Source organism: Pinus tabuliformis, chromosome 7, assembly GCF_031772625.1.
Source record: "Pinus tabuliformis cultivar Carrire ecotype Pingquan chromosome 7, CPIR1, whole genome shotgun sequence".
NCBI classification, from domain to species: domain Eukaryota; kingdom Viridiplantae; phylum Streptophyta; class Pinopsida; order Pinales; family Pinaceae; genus Pinus; species Pinus tabuliformis.
In genome coordinates this window covers 310184837-310209382 of record NC_142293.1, presented here as the reverse complement: position 1 = coordinate 310209382, position 24546 = coordinate 310184837, and positions in this window count along the sequence as shown.

Genomic DNA, 24546 nt, shown 5'->3' with positions numbered 1-24546 from the left:
TTGCACAACACCATAGGCCAGGTTGTAAGAGTTTCTTTGTTTGTTATTAATACAAACTGGTTTATGTTTCTCAATGCTTGTGTTAATGGTTATTTCATGTGTTCCTGGTCTGCATGTTGAATATATGTTTTTTTTTAGTATATGAATGCAAGTGCTTGGTAATTGTTTGATTGTTTGTGGGTGCAGGAATTGACTTGAAGGAGGAGCTCATCCGGATCGTCAAGAACGGACTTCAACAACAGCGTTTTGGAATAAGGTAAGCCTAAACACTTGTAGTTTTCATGTTGTAAAAGGTGTATTTAGAGAAAGATCACTCCATTTTGTCTTGTTTGTCATTAGAATGTCTTAGACTTCTAGGAAGGTCAGTCGTGTCCGCACCCTTGACAGATTCCGTGTGACAAATTGGCGACTCCGCTGGGGAATCCATTAATGAGAGAGTCTTTTCCTTTATATGAACTTTGCTTTGAGAAAATCATTTTTATTTTCTGGTTTTTTGACTGTGAGAATTAGTATTTGGGTGGCTTAGCTTTAGATTTAGTTAGATTTGGTTTTTCTTCATTTTCCAGAAGGACGCACCCTCTGAGTACTGCACAGTGCGTCTTTGGACGCGCTGTTGCCGTCTGCACAGAGCGGGGCCGCACCTGTGACAACGGGTTGCCTGCGTCTTCCTGTAAAACTTAAGAAAATTCCATTTTTGCTTTAAATTGCTTTTAGATTTTGTTTTTCCTTAGTGTTTTCTGCCCAGATCCTTTAGTACCCTGTCAAGAATTTTCACCTGAACTTGTTTTGTGAGCTTTGAGTGTTTTAGTGGTTTTCAACGAAGTTTAGACCTAGGGTTTGATTTTTGGAAAGGCTTTGTAGTGACTTTGATAGTAGAAAGTTGTCCAGCCTTAGATCTCTCTGGTTAGTCAACCTTCTTAGAAGTCGGGCCTGTCGTAAAGTCTCCTTTTGTGAGCAACTTGCCATTTGAGTTGTTTTGGGTCAAATTTCGAATTACTTGTTTATAAAGTATTGATTTCCATTTTACAAAAAGAACAAAAAGATTAGAGTTTTGTTTTGGCTAGTTTTTGATTCTGCAATAAGCTAGTCCTTGATTTGATTGTGATCAAGTAAAACACCTTAGAAATAATCATTGTTAGTTTTGGCCTCGTTAAGATTGCTTAGAGTAAATTTGCCTTTAGTTTGCTTATGAGTGCATTTTCATAGATTTTAAGAGTTGTTAAGATTGATTTTTGGTTATATTAGATTTATTTGCTTTATTAAAAGAAAAATACAAAAACATCTTCTTAAAAAGTCTTGTTTCAAGTAGCTTTTTGTTTTCAAAAGAAGAAAAGAGTTTTTTCGTGCATGTAAAGAGAAGTTATGTTTTTATGCTTGGAAAAGAAAAACGAATTGTTTCTTTGATTGTCTTCAATTAAGAAGTTGCTTTTATAAAGATTGCATTCTCTCAACTTTTTAGTTAAGCAATTCATCGAAAAAGTAAAGTAGTGGATAAATCATTCTAGGTGCATTTTGTAGTGGTTTCGAGTCGAGTCAACACACCACTAGTTTCACTTCCATCACCTTTTGACTTAAGAAACAACCTTAAAAGTAACGCTTAAATTAAAATCAATCTAGTAATCTTTATTTTTCTAGGGCTCTGAAGCACCAACATAGCTTAGGCTAGGGTCTTGGAGTAGGTGAGTACTTAACTCTCCAAGACTACAAAACCAAACAGATAGTCTATCTTGAGTAGAACAAATCCAATTGTTTCAGTTACATTCTGGGAAAGCTCCTCTTAAAGGAGAAGCACGAGCTCGTGTCCGAACCAGTGAGGGGATCATTCCTCCCTCGTTGGGAACGACGCCAGGCAGTACGTATTACAAACGGTAAACCTCGGATTAACCATTGTCGAGGAGCCAGGGGTCACTTATCGGTAAACCTTGGATTGTTGTCAAGGAGCCGGTAAGGGGATTGGAGCTTGCTACTCTGCCCTTGCGTGCTGTCGGAGTTTAGACTGTTCCCCCAGGTGTAATTGTTGTGATTGGTAACCTTAGTGGCCATAATATCTAGGATTCTACCCAAGGTGACGGTGGAGGGAAGGTCCCACTGTACCTGGAGCAGACGTCGGTTATACTCACTTGGATTTTCTGGGGGGTTCGCTTCACTTCGAGACGGTTAAAGTGGAGGAACTTGGTCCAGTCTATTCATTAAGCAGGTTGCCGGGGTAACTGTTCCACCCACTATTTCTGTACTGAATCCTGCGAGGTTGGGCCTAATCACCAACTAGCGCTTTTGGTCCGGAAGACTACTGTTTGTGTGTGGTTTGACGCTCTAGATTATTTAGGCGTGTGCTTCAAATTTGTTTGGTTCTTTAGAAGACTTTAGGTGGTTTGATTTGAAATTTTTTACTTTGTTTTCGTGTGTTGTAGTTAAAATCTTTAATTGTGGCGGAATTACCGAGAAGTCCCGTAGACTTGCGGGCCAGTCTCCTGAAGTTGTTTCTGTGGCCGAATTGTTGAGAAGATCCCGTAAACTTAGGGGATCCCCTCCTCGAGACGACCCAGGTCATTTAGAAGGGTTAAAGGTCCTTGTAACTCCTCCTAGTGGCAGTAGAGTAGGATCACCTGAAGAAGGAGAATCTTCCTTGGTAGTCCATCCAGATTACCAAAGTTTAGAAACAGGTTACAATCCCGAAGCTGTTACAGTTTCCGAGCTTGCTGGTAGTTTTTCATCTGCCAGTGAAACAGGCGAAGAACCTGAAATTTCAGAACCTGTTACTCCAACTCCTAGTGTTCCTGATTCACCAAGAATAGAAAGAATTATCACCGAAAATCTTCCTGTTGGATTAATTGCTATAGAAGAACTTGTTCCAGAGGAAGAAATAGGCGTTTCTGATTCTGAAGATCTAATTACCCTTGATCTAAGGGAGCGTGAATCCATCTTTTACAGTCCTCCTAGAAGTGAATCTTGGTACCTTGCATTAACCAATTTTTTAGACAACTCAGTAGGTTTTTCTACACCTCGTACTCCGGTTCCACCTAGAGGAATTCATTCTCCTGTAAATATGTCTGGTCAGTCATCTGTGTTTTCACAAAGTCCTGAATCATTTTTACATGGCGGTCCTTCTGTTCCTACTGGGTATCAATCACTTTCTGGTACCTTTGCGGGAGCATCTCCTCAACCCATTGATCATGGGTTATTAGTTGGAAACAGTGGTAATGTACCATTGAGTATAGGTGAAGTTTATATGATGTCAGGTTCAACTCCCATTAACCAACCTCAAGGTGGCCAATTACCGCCTGGGGGGCAACCTTCGTTAATGCCTGGGGGGCAACCTCAAGGTACTTCATTCGTGACTGGGGGGCAACCTCAAGGGTATCAACCCCAAGGGTATCAACCCCAGCCTCAATATGTACCCCAAAGTCAACCTCAGTATCAATATCAACCTCAAGGATGGCAACCTCAAGGGTATCAACCCCAAGGGTATCAACCTCAAGGATACCAACCTCAAGGTCAAGGTCAACCCCAGTATTCGTATTTACCTCAAGGTTATCAACCTACGGGTCAATACCCTGGTCAAGGTTATCAACCACCTCAAGGGCAATCATATGGGACTGCACCTTACAGTTATCAACCCTATCCTCAATACGGCTATGGATCTCAGTATCCTCAACCTGTTACGAGTCAATACCCTGGAATGTTAACATGGGATCCGTCACAGGGTCAACAGATGTCGCAACCAAGTATACAGTCGGTACCTCAAGCAGGACAACCTGCAGTTCCTGGTCCACCCCAGCAACCGCAACCTGTCCAGTCAAGTGTTCAGACCCCTGTAACTTCTGTAGTTACTCAGCCGCCAATTGCACCTGGTACTCCACCTCACACGGCTGCAGCAACTACCGCTTCATCTACCATGCTTACTTCTGGAGTATCGGCAGCTCCGGTTTCTACTGTCCCTGTAACCACTCCTCAGACATCTGTACCGTTGTCTGGACCCACGGTTCAAACCACAGTCCAGATGCCTGCAGGCCAACCTGGTACAAGTACGGTTGTTACTACTCAACCTCAATTTGTTCAACCTCCGTACCAGGGACAGTATCAACCTGGGCAAGCTGCCCAACAACCGGTTTACCAGTATCAACCGTATCCTGGGTACACTTATCAACCACCTCAGCAACCCCAGTACGGTCCGGTTAATCCTGGTTTTCCAGGAGGATATAATATCCCAAATGCGACTCCTGTTCCTAGTTATCCTGGATATCCTCCTCCTGGGGCTGGTATTGTGACTCAGAGTTTTAGAGATCCTAACCGGCAGTTACCGTTTATTGCGACTTTAGATTTACCCGACTTGACGCGCCTAACGAACGATCCAATTCAATATCTTCCGTTCTGGCCGCCAATGCCAAATAAGTTGCCCAGCGATATACCCAAGTTCGAAGGTAAGTCTGGAGAGGATCCGTCTAATCACGTGATGACTTACCACCTCTGGTGTGCATCAAATTCCATCTCAGATGATTCCATCCGCTTACGTCTTTTCCAGCGTACACTCATTGGTCTCGCAGCCAAGTGGTACATTGAGTTACCACGGGCCTCTTTTTACAACTTTAGCCAGTTAGCTACCTCGTTCTTAACTCATTTTCAGTTACCAGTCAGATACGATAATGGTACAGAATTATTAACTTCGCTAAAACAATCGACATCCACGTACATTTCTGATCACATCCATGAGTGGAGACGTCGAAGAAGATTAGTGAAAGTTTTTATCCCGGACCAAATCTTAGCTGAATGGTTTGTCAAATCATTATTACCAAGAATTACTGAAGATGTAGCTAAGGCCGGAGTAGTTACTGAGGAGCAAGTCATTGCTCAGGCACAATACCTTGACTTAGTTTACACTCAGTCGGGTACGTTACACGAGAAAATTCCGGATCTTCCAAAGTCAAACCAAATCGCTGCTGCTCCTTCGGGATCTCATGCCGCTGATGGTATGATCGGTATCGTGACTACGAAGAGTAAGAAGAAGTCTTCCAAGGCCTCCAATACTCCAATTATCACTTTGCCTGATTCTCCGACAGGAGAGTCTTCTCCTCCTGAACTTACCGCCGACATTCACGCTGTAGAGTCATCTACGGCCAAATCCAAAAACGGTGGAAAGAAGAAAGGAAAGAAGAAGGCTAAAGCAGACAAGGCTCCAAAGGAGAAAACGGAAAAGTCGGAAACCAATGACGAAAAGCGCAAACCTCGATATCCTTGTCTTATTTGTGAAGAAGATCATTTTACGAGAGACTGCCCTCATCGGGCCGAGGTAGTGAAAATAGTCAAAGGTTCTCCCACTCCTGCTGTGTTAAAAAATCCATTTCCAGAGCAGGAGAATAAGATGATAGGTTCTTCTTCGAATGCCAGTGAAGAACCCATTTTGATGATGTCTCATGTCAGGATTGCGACTCGATCGCAAGATTATGGTAGTAAGGCTCCTGTTGATGGTAAGGAAGCAGAATCTTCTCACTCTAACCCATCAACCTCAGCTCCTGGTTCCGATCCACTACAGATCGAAAAACCTAACCCAGACTTAGTGATTAAGCCGCCCGCCAAGGGTGTACTTCGAAGGTCTGCTTTCAATCCACATGCGAGAGCAGCCCAGAATTACAACATTGTTGAAGACTTAGCTGTTTCACCTTCAGCAATGTCGGCACTCGAAGTGCTGCAATCATGTCCAGCGCAACGAAAATTGCTTTTGTCGGCTATTGGAGCTGTCGATGTTCAGGACCCGAACCTAATGATCTTTGATCTAGAAAGTAGTACACCGCGTCTCCCCCATCAAATGGCTTTCCAAATTCCAGTGATAGTCAAAAACAGGCCTATTCATCGGACTGTGATTGATGAGGGAGCTTCTACGTGTATTATGTCGATTCAATGTTGGAGATCGCTTGGTTCTCCTTCGTTGAACCAATCCCCCACCATCCTTAAGGCCTTTGATGGCCGTGGGTTCCGTCCGTTTGGTATTCTACAAGAATTGCCTATAGGGGTCGAAGGTAAAACCGTTAGTCTGGATGTGGAAGTGGTTGATGCCCCTCTAGACTACAACCTTCTTTTGGGTCGAAGTTGGTCATATGCTATGACAGCGGTCGTTTCATCGGTCTTCAGAGTCATTAAGTTTCCACATAACGGTAAGATCGTGACTATTGATCAGCTGACATACTTTTCATCCGACCCAACCTCTTCAGAAACTATCCAGCATGTTGGTAAAACGACAATCCCTTATAGGGACATTGGTGTAGGTTTAGTTAAGGATTCCGGTTTACTGGGAACTTTTCCTCTCCCTCCACTCAATGCAGACCCTTCGTTTGCAACAATTCATATGATCACGTCAGAAAACATTATTTATGATGATCCTTGGTATGTTCCCTCTGACTCTGAGCTAGACTCACTCGGTGATGTTATGCCGTTGAGTCCGTATGAGATTGCTTATGAAGCTCTTATGTCTTTTACCGACTTTCATTCAACCGACCAAATGAATGTGGTCAGTGAAGAGTCACTTTTCACCTCACCCTTAGAACGGATAACGTTTCCCGAAGAAGTGTCATCTGACGAACAACTTCGCGAAATCCTAAGTGTAGATGATCTACCATGGGAAGATCTCCATCACAGATCTTCGTTTTTACCTAAGGATGATGCATTTGAAAATGATTTTTCATCTATCTTTACCGCTGAATATGTCAAAGACGCTCAGGATCCAACGAAACATTCTGATTCAGAGCTGAATTTAGGGAATATTTCTCGTACTATTCCCATTGATATTTCAGTGAAGCCCGGAATCGAGGAGAACATTCATATAGGTGCCGCATGTACTGAAGAAGAAATCCAAACTTACAAGGCCCTATTCCAAGAATTCCGCGACGTGTTTGCCTGGTCTTACGAGGAAATGCCGGGAATTGATCCTGCCATTGTTGTTCATGAAATCAAAACCTACCCGGATGCTAAACCCATTCGGCAACGGTTGCGTCAGATTCACCCTCGAAAAGCGGCTGCGATTAAAGCAGAAGTCGAAAAGCTGTTGAAAGCAGGTTTCATTTATCCGATCCCGTTAACGGATTGGGTATCGAATATTGTTCCCGTCAATAAAAAACAAGGAACAATAAGAATCTGTATCGACTATAGGGATATCAATCGAGCTTGTCCAAAAGACAACTATCCTACGCCTTATATCGATCAAATTATTGATGATTGTGCCGGAAGTGAGATGTTTTCCTTCATGGATGGTTTCTCAGGCTATAATCAAATCAATATTCTACCTGCCGATCAACCAAAAACGGCATTCATTTGTCCATGGGGGACATTTGCTTATTGCAAATTACCTTTTGGACTTAAGAATGCCGGGGCCACTTTTCAACGGGCGATGTCTTATGCATTTCATGACATCAAGCACATTGTGCAACCCTATCTCGATGATTTGCCTGCTCATTCTTTACAACGAGCTGATCACCTTGTCCACCTACGAGCAATCTTTATGAGGTGTAGGCATTATCGAATTCGGTTGAATCCCCACAAGTGTGTTTTCTGTATAGAAACAGGTCGATTGCTGGGATTTGTTGTTTCAAAAGCCGGCATTCGCGTCGATCCCTCGAAAGTCGAGGCTATCATCAAATTGCCTCCTCCTTCGAGTTTGCGCCAACTCCAAAGTTTGCAAGGGAAAGCGAACTTTTTACGCCGATTCATCCCAAACTACGCCGAGGTCACTAAAGGTTTTACACGGTTGTTGAAACAGAACGCACAATTCTTTTGGGACGAGATTGCCCAACAATCTTTTGATGCACTAAAACACGCGTTGACCCATGCACCGTTATTGCATCCTCCCAACTACAACCAGGACTACTTCTTATACCTCGCAGCTTCGCATTCCACCATTGGAATGGTGTTAGTTCAAGAAGATGAATTCAAAGCAGAGCATGTGATATATTATCTTAGTAGAACCTTAAATCCCACTGAGTTAAAATATTCGCATGTGGAGAAATTGGCCCTGGCAGCCGTTCAAGCTGTCCAGCGTTTTCGTCACTACATTCTTCTCCGCAAAACTACAGTTATTTCGGATTGCAACCCTATGATTTATATTTTGACAAAACAACTGCTAGGGGGCAAGTACTCTAAATGGATTGTTATCCTGCAAGAGTTCGACTTGGAGTTCGAGAAGTCCAAGTCTAAGAAATCTTTAGTTTTTGCGGAATTGATGTGTGATTTCCCGAGTGCTGACACAGAGACTGTGGCAGAGGAGTCCATTGCGGACGAATCTTTGTTTCTTATTAGCACTTTAGATCCGTGGTATGGGGATATAATCATCTATCTCCAAACCCAAACCTTTCGGCCTGAAGCTTCCAAGGAAGACCGTCGAAAAATTCGGTTTCGATCCCAGCAATACAGAATTATTGGAGATACACTTTATCGCCGGGGGGCAGACTTAGTTTTTCGACGTTGTTTAACTCACGAAGAGGCTGAGAGAGTTTTGAATGATTGTCACTCTGGAGCATGTGGCGGTCATATGTCTGGGTATGCCACAGCTCAGAAGGTGTTGCGCGCTGGCTATTTCTGGCCGTCTATGTTTAAAGATTGTATCCTTGCTGTCAGAACATGCCACAACTGTCAAGTGTTTGATCGAAAGATGCGCGCTCCACCTGCTCCTCTCCACCCTATAATTGCCGCTGGTCCATTCGCCAAATGGGGCATTGACTTTATTACTTGTAACCCTCACTCGGCCGGGGGGCATGCGTATATCATCCTCGCGGTTGATTATTTTACAAAATGGGCCGAGGCGATGCCTACATTCGACGCAAGCGGCAAGACAGCTGCAGTTTTCGTATTCAATCATATCATAACTAGGTTTGGTGTCCCACAAGCAATCATTACTGACCATGGGAGCCATTTTCGAAACGTCATGATGACTGAGCTTACAAGCCAGCTTGGTTTGCGCCACGATAGCTCTACTCCTTATTATCCGCAAGCCAACGGTTTGGTTGAGTCAATCAACAAAGTTCTAGTCATCATGATTCGACGGATCATTGGTATCCATCGAACGAATTGGCATAACATGTTATTTTCGGCGCTATGGGCATATCGAACTTCAGTGAAAAATTCAACAGGTTTCACCCCTTTCCAGCTAGTTTATGGCTTAGAAGCTGTGTTACCTATTGAATGCGAAATCCCATCACTTCAAATGGCTGTCGAATTACTTCCAGCTACTTCCGAAGAGGAGAAACGGTTATTATACTTGGCTAAATTAGATGAGACTCGACGTGACGCTACTTTAGCTATCGAGACTCACGCGAAACGAATGAAAGCTCAGTACGATAAAAATGTAACCCCTCGAAGTTTTTCGGAAGGAGACCTAGTACTATTATATGATCAAGCTAACGATAAGCTAGGTGCCGGAAAATTCGTTCCCATGTGGCATGGGCCCTACATTGTAAAGCGAAAGCTAGCAAAAGGGGCTTATGAGTTAGTTGATTTTGATGGGGACTCTTTGGGTAAACCCAGAAATGGACTTTACCTAAAGAGGTATTATGCTTAAAATGATGGGTATGGAGAAATTTTTAGATAGGTTAGATTTTCTTTCTAGCTAGCAAGTGTGTTAGTTTAGTCAGTGTGCTTAGCTTAGCAAGTGTGGTTTTTCGTCATTATTCTGGCTTATCTTGGTTTTACTCTTGATATTGTAGATGTCGACGCCTCTCCAAACATACATTGGATTTGCTGATGGTGCTTGTCGTAGTACACGGAATATCTCTTCCGCAGCTTGGGTTATCTATTCGCCCTCTGACGAGTTAGTTTCTATGCATGGGGTAAGCCTCGGTCAAACAACGAATAACATTGCAGAATACAGTGCAGTGGTTGAATTATTATCCGAATCTATTTCATTTGGAATTCGACGTTTGATAGTGAGGTTAGATTCTGAACTTGTTGTATTACAGCTTAATAGAGTTTATGCCATTAGAAATCCTGTGTTATTAAGGTTGTTTTTGAGAGTGCGTCTCTTGGAACGTGAATTTGATTACATTGAATATCAACATATTCCAAGGTCTTTGAATACATTAGCAGATGCAATTGCTTCTCGAATGTTGGACAGACATTTACGATAATCATGCAAGTAAATTTAAAAACATTTCATCACATATGTTAAACAAGATAAGCCGGTAATAGTGATATATATAGATAGAAGTGTGTCAAAAAATATATACATCGTCTTCGATCATAGGTTTAAAACACCTTATGATCGGCAAAATGATAGTACAAAAAGTCAAAAATGTCACATGTGACTACAAAAGTGACTAGTCAATCACTGGTGGTGCTCTCTGTACGACACCACTGCGCGGGCTACCTTACGCAAAAATCTCCTAAACGGTCCAGGGACCGCGACTACGAAGCGCTGAAGCCTGATAGGAATGTCGTCCATAGTAGTCTCAGGTATATCTGCCGTGAGACGCTCTAGATCATGCTCCAACTCAGCTAGTACTTCTGCTGTCGCATCCTGTGGGGCCGGTACCGGTGCAGCTGGATGTAGTCTATCATAAGGCCGGAGGTTGGCTGGACGCTGTGGACCAACATCTGCATTTTGAAAGATTTACTATTAGTTTTGAGACGATATATATAAAAAATACAAAAAATACATAACTAGAAAACTTGTGAAAATAAAAAGTACCTCTGTCGTCCCATTGTTCTCCCTGTGGAAGAACCATGTCCGGATCACCTCTGAAATCCATTCCGGCATACGGAAAGTCCTGTATCACAAAAAGCTGGCCCTCTAACCAGTCAAAATAACTATCTGAGAATCGAACTACTGTCGCGCCCTCGTCAGGATGCCGGGCCATCACCGCAACCCATCGTATCAGCTTTGGCTGCTGAGGACCCAAGATATCAACAGTGAGTTGCTGAGGGATCAGCATTGGAATTCTCTCCAAGGCAAAGCTCACGACTATAGGCCCATATCCAAAAGTCTTTAGTCGTCCGTTCTTTGCCTTGGTCAGTTGGCTCTTCATATGAGCCGACACAGCTTCACACCAGTTGAAAATGGTGCCTTGGTAACAGTCAATTGCCATCCGCATTTGGGATCCGGAAGCAATGTGTAAAGCGGCCGCGCCGCAAATTCTGGTAACCGTGAACGCTATGACTTTGAGTTCCGGTAGAGTGATGTGTTTTATCTCTATGCCTTTTGAATGGTGAGCCCCAGGTGTGCACCAATCCTCGCGGAGACTATCAAGGGATTGGCCACCCGGCCTAGTCCCCGCAAGACTGAGTTGCTCACCTCTGTTTGGCAAGCCAGTGAGAAAGTATACATCCGAGGGCTCTATCTCGAGCTGGTGCCCTCCTATGTAAAAGCATTGTTCTTGTACGTTCCATCGCTCAACCAGCCATTCCAAGAATCTTACCTGGCCCCTCATGCCCGGTATGGTCCAATATTTGTATAATCCGCATGCTCTTAGGGCATCCAGGGAAGGTTGATGATTTATTGCAGCTTCATCTTCCTCTACATGCTCTCTTTCTCTCCAGTCTAACATGATTAATGCCCTGCATATCAAAAATAGCAATTAGAAATTAATTTGGGAATTTTTGGTGGTTTTTTGAGAGAGTTGGGGTTTTGAAATGCGCGTTTCTCGGAGGACGCACCCCGGCTTTGTAGCACAGGGCGCCCGGACGCAGCTGGCCTGAAGGCGGGCTGCGTCTTCCGACCGTTTTCCCGTATGAGAAAAAGTCGGGGGACGCAGGTCACCCGAAGGGCACCTGCGTCCGCCGAGAGGCGCATTCCAAAACCAAAACCCCCCCAAAAAATGAAACTAAAACCTAAAAATTGATTCTAAACGGATAGAAATGCAGAGTAGGATGTGTAAAATACCTGGATGAGACGGCGTTCGATTCCGACGGTCAGATTTTCCGCAGCGACCACGGGAAGTTTCTTGTCAAAAGCTCCTTTTTCAACCTCAACAGTGAAACGGTAAAAATGACATGGTAAAAGGTCTTTTTATAGGTTTTTTGGATGAATTAGTTCATTTTTTACCATGAAAAGATGTTTTTGAATGTATTTTTGCCTATTTTAAACAGGTATGAGTAATGTGTCGCTTTTGTGCAGGACAAAGGGATTTCGAGGGAAATTGTAATTTTTCACAAACAAAATTTCAGAGTCATCTTTTAAGCCCTTTTCTGACTCCTAAAACATGAAAAGATCGCCGAGTGTTTCTTTTTCACTCGTTAAAACGGAATTAAAAGACGGTCCCCTTTTAGCTCTTTTCTGACCGCAAAATCAGGAAAAGATTGCCGGGTTTTTGTCGTTTCGAACTCGATAAGGAAATAAAACGACGTGTCCTTGATCGCTTTTTACTTTTCAGGTTAACGACACTATTATGAAAGTACTCCTTGGTCGCAAGATCAAGCGGTTCCCCCAGGTATTATTTTATACTTTTTCGGGCTTGAGGGACACAAATATACGAAAAAGTTCAACGTGGAGTCTCCTTTAGTTTTTTCAGACTCTCTAAAATTGAAAAACGCCGAGTTTCTCCTATACTGGGCTCGTTAAACTTTTACAGTAGAGGACCTGTTCAATTACAAACAGGAACGAACCACTCCTTCCTAGGGTTCGAATTTAAACTAGGTTGGACTCGTCCGAAGGATGAGCTTATAATCAAGCATATGTTATCCTCCTCAAGCTTGTTAAAAATAAAGAGGTACTTGCCAGAAATGGTGGGGGAAAAAAGAGAAGAATGAACCTATTTGTCACCTTTTGTCTCAGAAGAAACTTTATTACCGCTCTTGAACACGACACTTTTCATTCACCTGGGTTGGGAAATCTTTTACCTCACAGTTGACCAAATCACTTTGAAAGTCTTTAACCGGGTTCCAGGGATTAACTTTGAGTTATTCGTCACCAAGCCATCTGTTGTGTCGTTATGTGTTCAAGAGGTCTGCAAGCAAAAACTTTCATCTGCAAAATACTTGTCATCCATTTGACCATCCCTGAGTCAGTCCTTACAGCAACATTTCTTCAACTTGAACAATGATTTCGTGTTGCGGGCTTGCCTGCAACGGGTCGCTTTCTATCGACATCGACACATTATCTAGAAAGATGACTTAGGAATCGACAGTACCTTGAAGTCTGCATGCATCAATGGCAGGTTTCTCGCCTTTGACGTCAGTTTACATCATTGACTTTCGATCAGAGGATTCCGTGAAGTGTTCGACATCAAAACATCTATTCACATTTCACGGGTTGTGCTTGGTACTTTGAGAACCATTGACATTACTGGTGGTTTCTCTCACGCTTGTTAACAGTTTACATCATTGACTGGTAATCAAGTGGTTTCTACCATGTTCGACATCGAATCATTTAATCACATGGCTAGAATCGTACCAATTCGGGAAGTAGAAGTGAAGACCCTGGATCTAGTTTCTACCATCCAGGCTGCGAGGAGTTTTGTATTCATTATCTATGTAGACTAATCATAAACAGATGGCTGCGTCCATACTGTGTCTACAAAAGTCTATAAAAATGATGTACTGCAAGATCATTCCTGTATCAGAATAGTTAGTCCATTAGTTAAAGTTTTGAATCTGAGTATGGGAATGCCTACCTCAGTGATGATATAATCTTATCCATGTATTTTGTGTTGAAAATTGCAGGTTCCAACCAGGCCATCCACAAGGCAATCCTTGAAATGATAAAGCGCTTCACCCTTCCTAGAATTACAAAACCCTATTCTATTCCAGGCTTCGCACTTTAGGGGGCAATCTGTTACACTAAAAAATGTCACCTTGACTACTTACAGTTAGTATGGCTCAAATCAACAGTCATGCTACCCTCTTAGGCAAGTCTCATGCCTCTGTTATCCATCTCAAACTCAAAGAAGAGAGAAAGTCTTGTAAAAACTATGTTTATCTCTGGGGTCGCAGGTTCTCTCTAGCCTTACCTGCGGGGACGCTGACCATGTTCACAAAATCTGCGTCCATGGACGCTCTGTATGTTAAGGGACAGGTGCGTCCCTCTGTAAAAGGCAAAATGCGCGAGTTTTATCTTGAAAAAGTTACTTGTGGTTACTTCTAGAACATTCTAGAGGTCGGTTTGATGAAATGGATGCGCCTCCAGTTGGTTCATGTATCTCTATTAAGGGGGAACTTATCCCATCAATAAGGGAGCTATCCCACCCAAAGAGGGGGATGATCCCATTGATAGTGGACCTGAATAACCTCTTTACAGCACTATAAATAAAGGCATTGAGCCAGAAGGAGAAGAGGTTGGAGCTATACATTTTCTTTGGGTAAATGCTGCAGGATTTAGGTCTTCCATTAGAGCCTTTGTGAGGAGAGATTGTCTTCACTTGATTCTACTTGGGAGAGGGTGAGCTTTGTCAAAGTAGAGGAAAACCCTTGATGGACCCTGGGAGGAACTTGCACAACACCAAGGCCAGGTTGTAAGAGTTTCTTTGTTTCGTTATTAATACAAACTGGTTTATTTTTCTCAATAGCTTGTGTTAATGAGTTATTTCATGTGTTCCTTGGTCTGCATGTTGAATATATGTTTTATTATATGAAATGCAAGTGCTTGGTAATTGTTTGATTGTTTGTGGTTGCAGGAATTGACTTGAAGGAGGAGCTCATCCGGATCGTCAAGAACGGACTTCAACAACAGCGTTTTGGAATAAGGTAAGCCTAAACACTTGTAGTTTTCATGTTGTAAAAGGTGTATTTAGAGAAAGATCACTCCATTTTGTCTTGTTTGTCATTAGAATGTCTTAGACTTCTAGGAAGGTCAGTCGTGTCCGCACCCTTGACAGATTCCGTGTGACAAATTGGCGACTCCGCTGGGGAATCCATTAATGAGAGAGTCTTTTCCTTTATATGAACTTTGCTTTGAGAAAATCATTTTTATTTTCTGGTTTTTGACTGTGAGAATTAGTATTTGGGTGGCTTAGCTTTAGATTTAGTTAGATTTGGTTTTTCTTCATTTTTCCAGAAGGACGCACCCTCTGAGTACTGCACAGTGCGTCTTTGGACGCGCTGTTGCCGTCTGCACAGAGCGGGGCCGCACCTGTGACAACGGGTTGCCTGCGTCTTCCTGTAAAACTTAAGAAAATTCCATTTTTGCTTTAAATTGCTTTTAGATTTTGTTTTTCCTTAGTGTTTTCTGCCCAGATCCTTTAGTACCCTGTCAAGAATTTTCACCTGAACTTGTTTTGTGAGCTTTGAGTGTTTTAGTGGTTTTCAACGAAGTTTAGACCTAGGGTTTGATTTTTGGAAAGGCTTTGTAGTGACTTTGATAGTAGAAAGTTGTCCAGCCTTAGATCTCTCTGGTTAGTCAACCTTCTTAGAAGTCGGGCCTGTCGTAAAGTCTCCTTTTGTGAGCAACTTGCCATTTGAGTTGTTTTGGGTCAAATTTCGAATTACTTGTTTATAAAGTATTGATTTCCATTTTACAAAAAGAACAAAAAGATTAGAGTTTTGTTTTGGCTAGTTTTTGATTCTGCAATAAGCTAGTCCTTGATTTGATTGTGATCAAGTAAAACACCTTAGAAATAATCATTGTTAGTTTTGGCCTCGTTAAGATTGCTTAGAGTAAATTTGCCTTTAGTTTGCTTATGAGTGCATTTTCATAGATTTTAAGAGTTGTTAAGATTGATTTTTGGTTATATTAGATTTATTTGCTTTATTAAAAGAAAAATACAAAAACATCTTCTTAAAAAGTCTTGTTTCAAGTAGCTTTTTGTTTTCAAAAGAAGAAAAGAGTTTTTTCGTGCATGTAAAGAGAAGTTATGTTTTTATGCTTGGAAAAGAAAAACGAATTGTTTCTTTGATTGTCTTCAATTAAGAAGTTGCTTTTATAAAGATTGCATTCTCTCAACTTTTTAGTTAAGCAATTCATCGAAAAAGTAAAGTAGTGGATAAATCATTCTAGGTGCATTTTGTAGTGGTTTCGAGTCGAGTCAACACACCACTAGTTTCACTTCCATCACCTTTTGACTTAAGAAACAACCTTAAAAGTAACGCTTAAATTAAAATCAATCTAGTAATCTTTATTTTTCTAGGGCTCTGAAGCACCAACATAGCTTAGGCTAGGGTCTTGGAGTAGGTGAGTACTTAACTCTCCAAGACTACAAAACCAAACAGATAGTCTATCTTGAGTAGAACAAATCCAATTGTTTCAGTTACATTCTGGGAAAGCTCCTCTTAAAGGAGAAGCACGAGCTCGTGTCCGAACCAGTGAGGGGATCATTCCTCCCTCGTTGGGAACGACGCCAGGCAGTACGTATTACAAACGGTAAACCTCGGATTAACCATTGTCGAGGAGCCAGGGGTCACTTATCGGTAAACCTTGGATTGTTGTCAAGGAGCCGGTAAGGGGATTGGAGCTTGCTACTCTGCCCTTGCGTGCTGTCGGAGTTTAGACTGTTCCCCCAGGTGTAATTGTTGTGATTGGTAACCTTAGTGGCCATAATATCTAGGATTCTACCCAAGGTGACGGTGGAGGGAAGGTCCCACTGTACCTGGAGCAGACGTCGGTTATACTCACTTGGATTTTCTGGGGGGTTCGCTTCACTTCGAGACGGTTAAAGTGGAGGAACTTGGTCCAGTCTATTCATTAAGCAGGTTGCCGGGGTAACTGTTCCACCCACTATTTCTGTACTGAATCCTGCGAGGTTGGGCCTAATCACCAACTAGCGCTTTTGGTCCGGAAGACTACTGTTTGTGTGTGGTTTGACGCTCTAGATTATTTAGGCGTGTGCTTCAAATTTGATTGGTTCTTTAGAAGACTTTAGGTGGTTTGATTTGAAATTTTTTACTTTGTTTTCGTGTGTTGTAGTTAAAATCTTTAATTGTGGCGGAATTACCGAGAAAGTCCCGTCGAATTGCGGGCCAGTCTCCTGAAGTTGTTTCTGTGGCCGAATTGTTGAGAAGATCCCGTAGACTTAGGGGATCCCCTCCTCGAGACGACCCAGGTCATTTAGAAGGGTTAAAGGTCCTTGTAACTCCTCCTAGTGGCAGTAGAGTAGGATCACCTGAAGAAGGAGAATCTTCCTTGGTAGTCCATCCAGATTACCAAAGTTTAGAAACAGGTTACAATCCCGAAGCTGTTACAGTTTCCGAGCTTGCTGGTAGTTTTTCATCTGCCAGTGAAACAGGCGAAGAACCTGAAATTTCAGAACCTGTTACTCCAACTCCTAGTGTTCCTGATTCACCAAGAATAGAAAGAATTATCACCGAAAATCTTCCTGTTGGATTAATTGCTATAGAAGAACTTGTTCCAGAGGAAGAAATAGGCGTTTCTGATTCTGAAGATCTAATTACCCTTGATCTAAGGGAGCGTGAATCCATCTTTTACAGTCCTCCTAGAAGTGAATCTTGGTACCTTGCATTAACCAATTTTTTAGACAACTCAGTAGGTTTTTCTACACCTCGTACTCCGGTTCCACCTAGAGGAATTCATTCTCCTGTAAATATGTCTGGTCAGTCATCTGTGTTTTCACAAAGTCCTGAATCATTTTTACATGGCGGTCCTTCTGTTCCTACTGGGTATCAATCACTTTCTGGTACCTTTGCGGGAGCATCTCCTCAACCCATTGATCATGGGTTATTAGTTGGAAACAGTGGTAATGTACCATTGAGTATAGGTGAAGTTTATATGATGTCAGGTTCAACTCCCATTAACCAACCTCAAGGTGGCCAATTACCGCCTGGGGGGCAACCTTCGTTAATGCCTGGGGGGCAACCTCAAGGTACTTCATTCGTGACTGGGGGGCAACCTCAAGGGTATCAACCCCAAGGGTATCAACCCCAGCCTCAATATGTACCCCAAAGTCAACCTCAGTATCAGTATCAACCTCAAGGATGGCAACCCCAAGGGTATCAACCTCAAGGATACCAACCTCAAGGTCAAGGTCAACCCCAGTATTCGTATTTACCTCAAGGTTATCAACCTACGGGTCAATACCCTGGTCAAGGTTATCAACCACCTCAAGGGCAATCATATGGGACTGCACCTTACAGTTATCAACCCTATCCTCAATACGGCTATGGATCTCAGTATCCTCAACCTGTTACGAGTCAATACCCTGGAATGTTAACATGGGATCCGTCACAGGGTCAACAGATGTCGCAACCAAGTATACAGTCGGTACCTCAAGCAGGACAACCTGCAGTTCCTGGTCCACCCCAGCAACCGCAACCTGTCCAGTCAAGTGTTCAGACCCCTGTAACTTCTGTAGTTACTCAGCCGCCAATTGCACCTGGTACTCCACCTCACACGGCTGCAGCAACTACCGCTTCATCTACCATGCTTACTTCTGGAGTATCGGCAGCTCCGGTTTCTACTGTCCCTGTAACCACTCCTCAGACATCTGTACCGTTGTCTGGACCCACGGTTCAAACCACAGTCCAGATGCCTGCAGGCCAACCTGGTACAAGTACGGTTGTTACTACTCAACCTCAATTTGTTCAACCTCCGTACCAGGGACAGTATCAACCTGGGCAAGCTGCCCAACAACCGGTTTACCAGTATCAACCGTATCCTGGGTACACTTATCAACCACCTCAGCAACCCCAGTACGGTCCGGTTAATCCTGGTTTTCCAGGAGGATATAATATCCCAATGCGACTCCTGTTCCTAGTTATCCTGGATATCCTCCTCCTGGGGCTGGTATTGTGACTCAGAGTTTTAGAGATCCTAACCGGCAGTTACCGTTTATTGCGACTTTAGATTTACCCGACTTGACGCGCCTAACGAACGATCCAATTCAATATCTTCCGTTCTGGCCGCCAATGCCAAATAAGTTGCCCAGCGATATACCCAAGTTCGAAGGTAAGTCTGGAGAGGATCCGTCTAATCACGTGATGACTTACCACCTCTGGTGTGCATCAAATTCCATCTCAGATGATTCCATCCGCTTACGTCTTTTCCAGCGTACACTCATTGGTCTCGCAGCCAAGTGGTACATTGAGTTACCACGGGCCTCTTTTTACAACTTTAGCCAGTTAGCTACCTCGTTCTTAACTCATTTTCAGTTACCAGTCAGATACGATAATGGTACAGAATTATTAACTTCGCTAAAACAATCGACATCCACGTACATTTCTGATCACATCCATGAGTGGAGACGTCGAAGAAGATTAGTGAAAGTTTTTATCCCGGACCAAATCTTAGCTGAATGGTTTGTCAAATCATTATTACCAAGAATTACTGAAGATGTAGCTAAGGCCGGAGTAGTTACTGAGGAGCAAGTCATTGCTCAGGCACAATACCTTGACTTAGTTTACACTCAGTCGGGTACGTTACACGAGAAAATTCCGGATCTTCCAAAGTCAAACCAAATCGCTGCTGCTCCTTCGGGATCTCATGCCGCTGATGGTATGATCGGTATCGTGACTACGAAGAGTAAGAAGAAGTCTTCCAAGGCCTCCAATACTCCAATTATCACTTTGCCTGATTCTCCGACAGGAGAGTCTTCTCCTCCTGAACTTACCGCCGACATTCACGCTGTAGAGTCATCTACGGCCAAATCCAAAAACGGTGGAAAGAAGAAAGGAAAGAAGAAGGCTAAAGCAGACAAGGCTCCAAAGGAGAAAACGGAAAAGTCGGAAACCAATGACGAAAAGCGCAAACCTCGATATCCTTGTCTTATTTGTGAAGAAGATCATTTTACGAGAGACTGCCCTCATCGGGCCGAGGTAGTGAAAATAGTCAAAGGTTCTCCCACTCCTGCTGTGTTAAAAAATCCATTTCCAGAGCAGGAGAATAAGATGATAGGTTCTTCTTCGAATGCCAGTGAAGAACCCATTTTGATGATGTCTCATGTCAGGATTGCGACTCGATCGCAAGATTATGGTAGTAAGGCTCCTGTTGATGGTAAGGAAGCAGAATCTTCTCACTCTAACCCATCAACCTCAGCTCCTGGTTCCGATCCACTACAGATCGAAAAACCTAACCCAGACTTAGTGATTAAGCCGCCCGCCAAGGGTGTACTTCGAAGGTCTGCTTTCAATCCACATGCGAGAGCAGCCCAGAATTACAACATTGTTGAAGACTTAGCTGTTTCACCTTCAGCAATGTCGGCACTCGAAGTGCTGCAATCATGTCCAGCGCAACGAAAATTGCTTTTGTCGGCTATTGGAGCTGTCGATGTTCAGGACCCGAACCTAATGATCTTTGATCTAGAAAGTAGTACACCGCGTCTCCCCCATCAAATGGCTTTCCAAATTCCAGTGATAGTCAAAAACAGGCCTATTCATCGGACTGTGATTGATGAGGGAGCTTCTACGTGTATTATGTCGATTCAATGTTGGAGATCGCTTGGTTCTCCTTCGTTGAACCAATCCCCCACCATCCTTAAGGCCTTTGATGGCCGTGGGTTCCGTCCGTTTGGTATTCTACAAGAATTGCCTATAGGGGTCGAAGGTAAAACCGTTAGTCTGGATGTGGAAGTGGTTGATGCCCCTCTAGACTACAACCTTCTTTTGGGTCGAAGTTGGTCATATGCTATGACAGCGGTCGTTTCATCGGTCTTCAGAGTCATTAAGTTTCCACATAACGGTAAGATCGTGACTATTGATCAGCTGACATACTTTTCATCCGACCCAACCTCTTCAGAAACTATCCAGCATGTTGGTAAAACGACAATCCCTTATAGGGACATTGGTGTAGGTTTAGTTAAGGATTCCGGTTTACTGGGAACTTTTCCTCTCCCTCCACTCAATGCAGACCCTTCGTTTGCAACAATTCATATGATCACGTCAGAAAACATTATTTATGATGATCCTTGGTATGTTCCCTCTGACTCTGAGCTAGACTCACTCGGTGATGTTATGCCGTTGAGTCCGTATGAGATTGCTTATGAAGCTCTTATGTCTTTTACCGACTTTCATTCAACCGACCAAATGAATGTGGTCAGTGAAGAGTCACTTTTCACCTCACCCTTAGAACGGATAACGTTTCCCGAAGAAGTGTCATCTGACGAACAACTTCGCGAAATCCTAAGTGTAGATGATCTACCATGGGAAGATCTCCATCACAGATCTTCGTTTTTACCTAAGGATGATGCATTTGAAAATGATTTTTCATCTATCTTTACCGCTGAATATGTCAAAGACGCTCAGGATCCAACGAAACATTCTGATTCAGAGCTGAATTTAGGGAATATTTCTCGTACTATTCCCATTGATATTTCAGTGAAGCCCGGAATCGAGGAGAACATTCATATAGGTGCCGCATGTACTGAAGAAGAAATCCAAACTTACAAGGCCCTATTCCAAGAATTCCGCGACGTGTTTGCCTGGTCTTACGAGGAAATGCCGGGAATTGATCCTGCCATTGTTGTTCATGAAATCAAAACCTACCCGGATGCTAAACCCATTCGGCAACGGTTGCGTCAGATTCACCCTCGAAAAGCGGCTGCGATTAAAGCAGAAGTCGAAAAGCTGTTGAAAGCAGGTTTCATTTATCCGATCCCGTTAACGGATTGGGTATCGAATATTGTTCCCGTCAATAAAAAACAAGGAACAATAAGAATCTGTATCGACTATAGGGATATCAATCGAGCTTGTCCAAAAGACAACTATCCTACGCCTTATATCGATCAAATTATTGATGATTGTGCCGGAAGTGAGATGTTTTCCTTCATGGATGGTTTCTCAGGCTATAATCAAATCAATATTCTACCTGCCGATCAACCAAAAACGGCATTCATTTGTCCATGGGGGACATTTGCTTATTGCAAATTACCTTTTGGACTTAAGAATGCCGGGGCCACTTTTCAACGGGCGATGTCTTATGCATTTCATGACATCAAGCACATTGTGCAACCCTATCTCGATGATTTGCCTGCTCATTCTTTACAACGAGCTGATCACCTTGTCCACCTACGAGCAATCTTTATGAGGTGTAGGCATTATCGAATTCGGTTGAATCCCCACAAGTGTGTTTTCTGTATAGAAACAGGTCGATTGCTGGGATTTGTTGTTTCAAAAGCCGGCATTCGCGTCGATCCCTCGAAAGTCGAGGCTATCATCAAATTGCCTCCTCCTTCGAGTTTGCGCCAACTCCAAAGTTTGCAAGGGAAAGCGAACTTTTTACGCCGATTCATCCCAAACTACGCCGAGGTCACTAAAGGTTTTACACGGTTGTTGAAACAGAACGCACAATTCTTTTGGGACGAGATTGCCCAACAATCTTTTGATGCACTAAAACACGCGTTGACCCATGCACCGTTATTGCATCCTCCCAACTACAACCAGGACTACTTCTTATACCTCGCAGCTTCGCATTCCACCATTGGAATGGTGTTAGTTCAAGAAGATGAATTCAAAGCAGAGCATGTGATATATTATCTTAGTAGAACCTTAAATCCCACTGAGTTAAAATATTCGCATGTGGAGAAATTGGCCCTGGCAGCCGTTCAAGCTGTCCAGCGTTTTCGTCACTACATTCTTCTCCGCAAAACTACAGTTATTTCGGATTGCAACCCTATGATTTATATTTTGACAAAACAACTGCTAGGGGGCAAGTACTCTAAATGGATTGTTATCCTGCAAGAGTTCGACTTGGAGTTCGAGAAGTCCAAGTCTAAGAAATCTTTAGTTTTTGCGGAATTGATGTGTGATTTCCCGAGTGCTGACACAGAGACTGTGGCAGAGGAGTCCATTGCGGACGAATCTTTGTTTCTTATTAGCACTTTAGATCCGTGGTATGGGGATATAATCATCTATCTCCAAACCCAAACCTTTCGGCCTGAAGCTTCCAAGGAAGACCGTCGAAAAATTCGGTTTCGATCCCAGCAATACAGAATTATTGGAGATACACTTTATCGCCGGGGGGCAGACTTAGTTTTTCGACGTTGTTTAACTCACGAAGAGGCTGAGAGAGTTTTGAATGATTGTCACTCTGGAGCATGTGGCGGTCATATGTCTGGGTATGCCACAGCTCAGAAGGTGTTGCGCGCTGGCTATTTCTGGCCGTCTATGTTTAAAGATTGTATCCTTGCTGTCAGAACATGCCACAACTGTCAAGTGTTTGATCGAAAGATGCGCGCTCCACCTGCTCCTCTCCACCCTATAATTGCCGCTGGTCCATTCGCCAAATGGGGCATTGACTTTATTACTTGTAACCCTCACTCGGCCGGGGGGCATGCGTATATCATCCTCGCGGTTGATTATTTTACAAAATGGGCCGAGGCGATGCCTACATTCGACGCAAGCGGCAAGACAGCTGCAGTTTTCGTATTCAATCATATCATAACTAGGTTTGGTGTCCCACAAGCAATCATTACTGACCATGGGAGCCATTTTCGAAACGTCATGATGACTGAGCTTACAAGCCAGCTTGGTTTGCGCCACGATAGCTCTACTCCTTATTATCCGCAAGCCAACGGTTTGGTTGAGTCAATCAACAAAGTTCTAGTCATCATGATTCGACGGATCATTGGTATCCATCGAACGAATTGGCATAACATGTTATTTTCGGCGCTATGGGCATATCGAACTTCAGTGAAAAATTCAACAGGTTTCACCCCTTTCCAGCTAGTTTATGGCTTAGAAGCTGTGTTACCTATTGAATGCGAAATCCCATCACTTCAAATGGCTGTCGAATTACTTCCAGCTACTTCCGAAGAGGAGAAACGGTTATTATACTTGGCTAAATTAGATGAGACTCGACGTGACGCTACTTTAGCTATCGAGACTCACGCGAAACGAATGAAAGCTCAGTACGATAAAAATGTAACCCCTCGAAGTTTTTCGGAAGGAGACCTAGTACTATTATATGATCAAGCTAACGATAAGCTAGGTGCCGGAAAATTCGTTCCCATGTGGCATGGGCCCTACATTGTAAAGCGAAAGCTAGCAAAAGGGGCTTATGAGTTAGTTGATTTTGATGGGGACTCTTTGGGTAAACCCAGAAATGGACTTTACCTAAAGAGGTATTATGCTTAAAATGATGGGTATGGAGAAATTTTTAGATAGGTTAGATTTTCTTTCTAGCTAGCAAGTGTGTTAGTTTAGTCAGTGTGCTTAGCTTAGCAAGTGTGGTTTTTCGTCATTATTCTGGCTTATCTTGGTTTTACTCTTGATATTGTAGATGTCGACGCCTCTCCAAACATACATTGGATTTGCTGATGGTGCTTGTCGTAGTACACGGAATATCTCTTCCGCAGCTTGGGTTATCTATTCGCCCTCTGACGAGTTAGTTTCTATGCATGGGGTAAGCCTCGGTCAAACAACGAATAACATTGCAGAATACAGTGCAGTGGTTGAATTATTATCCGAATCTATTTCATTTGGAATTCGACGTTTGATAGTGAGGTTAGATTCTGAACTTGTTGTATTACAGCTTAATAGAGTTTATGCCATTAGAAATCCTGTGTTATTAAGGTTGTTTTTGAGAGTGCGTCTCTTGGAACGTGAATTTGATTACATTGAATATCAACATATTCCAAGGTCTTTGAATACATTAGCAGATGCAATTGCTTCTCGAATGTTGGACAGACATTTACGATAATCATGCAAGTAAATTTAAAAACATTTCATCACATATGTTAAACAAGATAAGCCGGT